At 65.1% G+C, this 1,559-nt stretch overlaps 1 non-coding gene across 1 annotated transcript in view; it reads right to left on the reverse strand.

Annotated features, from left to right (window-relative positions):
• The window catches only part of LOC135766588 (18S ribosomal RNA), a 1,855-nt gene extending 1,678 nt beyond the window's left edge, over positions 1 to 177 (reverse strand). Inside the window, exon 1 of the ribosomal RNA XR_010541763.1 lies at positions 1 to 177. This exon is cut by the window's left edge and continues 1,678 nt beyond it. This is a non-coding gene — a ribosomal RNA (18S ribosomal RNA).
• Positions 178 to 1,559: the final 1,382 nt, after the last annotated feature.

A 1,559-nucleotide genomic window follows, 5' to 3' on the forward strand; every position in this document is an offset into this window, starting at 1 on the left:
TTTGCATGTATTAGCTCTGGAATTGCCACAGTTATCCAAGTACGGGTGGAGCGATCAAAGGAACCATAACTGATTTAATGAGCCATTCGCAGTTTCACTGTACCGGCCGTGTGCACTTAGACCTGCATGGCTTAATCTTTGAGACAAGCATATGTTACTGGCAGGATCAACCAGGTAGTGTAGCCGTAGGAGAGCCTCGCTCTGACCCGGGGTTCACGCGGCGCGGGTCCCGGTTTCCACCCCCCGGGGGGAGCGGGACCGGGGCCACTCTCGTGTGGCTCTCCCCTCTCGTAGGCTGAGGGGCGGCCGGGTGGGCCGTAACCGAGGAAAGGTGCGTTTCGCGGGGCCGGGTGGCCGCGACGGGCCGGGGGCGTCTCCGCCCTCGGTCGCCGAGGCCCTCGCCGGCCGCCGGTGGCGGACCTTCGCGTCTGACGGACCGTCTGAGTCTCCCGCGGAAAGGGTCGGGCGGGCTCCGGAGAGCCCCCCTGGAGGCGAGAGCGCCGGGTCGGGGAGGAACCGACCGCCCATGGCGGCCGACGCGCTAACGTCGGCCGGGCGGAGGCCTGCCCCAGGCGCAGTTCGATTTCCAGAATCTCAGGGCCATGACACACAAAGCGTATCCGGGCGTCACCCCGTAACGGGTCATTAAGGCTGAGACGTGGGCGGCCCTGTCCCGCCCGGGGTTTCGTTTAGCGGCCGACGCCGGTTCGTTTTGCGGCCGAACGACGCCGGTTCGTTTAGCGGCCGAACGAAGCCGGCTCGTTTAACGGCCGAGGCCAGCCGGGTTCGTCCCTTCCTTGGATGATTTGCCATTCGTAATAAGAATCGTCACTACCTCAGTGCAGAGGGACTTTTTCGAGGCATTTGTGTCCGCTCGAGAGGCCTCTCGCTGGGCTCGAGAGGTCATGGGATCCGGTAGCCTATCACCTTGGAGAATCAGCGAGGTGCTCTTCCCTATATACCCGATGGCACCTGTTCGGGCCACCGTCCCCTGCTGGACGGGGCCCGGCTCTGTACCGCCCCAGACAGAGCGCCTTCGTCGGTCACGAAGGCAGGGTCGTGGACCCTGGAAGCGCACGAGCCACCCGACTCGGCTTCCATAGCGGCTGGCGGCCCTGGCCCGCCCGAGACGAAGCGCCTTCGTCGGTCAGACAGATAGGGTCGAGGACCCTGGAAGTGCGAGAGCCACCCGACTCGACTTCCACGGCGGCCCGGAGGCCGGGCCCGTCCCCGTCCGTGCCCGGGGACGGGGCACCTTCGTCGGTCAAACGCGTTGGGTCTTGGACCCTGGAAGTGCACGAGCCACCCAACTCGACTTCCATAGCGGTCGGCGGCCCCGTACCGCCCCAGACAGAGCACCTTCGTCGGTCACGAAGAGAGGGTCTTGGACCCTGGAAGTACACGAGCAACCCAACTCGACTTCCATAGCGGTCGGCGGCCCCGTACCGCCCCAGACAGAGCACCTTCGTCGGTCACGAAGAGAGGGTCTTGGACCCTGGAAGTTCACGAGCAACCCAACTCGACTTCCATAGCGGTCGGCGGCCCTGTCCCGCCCCAGA

Source organism: Paramisgurnus dabryanus, unplaced genomic scaffold (genome assembly GCF_030506205.2).
Source record: "Paramisgurnus dabryanus unplaced genomic scaffold, PD_genome_1.1 h2tg000374l_1_17711__unclustered, whole genome shotgun sequence".
In the NCBI taxonomy this organism is placed as follows: domain Eukaryota; kingdom Metazoa; phylum Chordata; class Actinopteri; order Cypriniformes; family Cobitidae; genus Paramisgurnus; species Paramisgurnus dabryanus.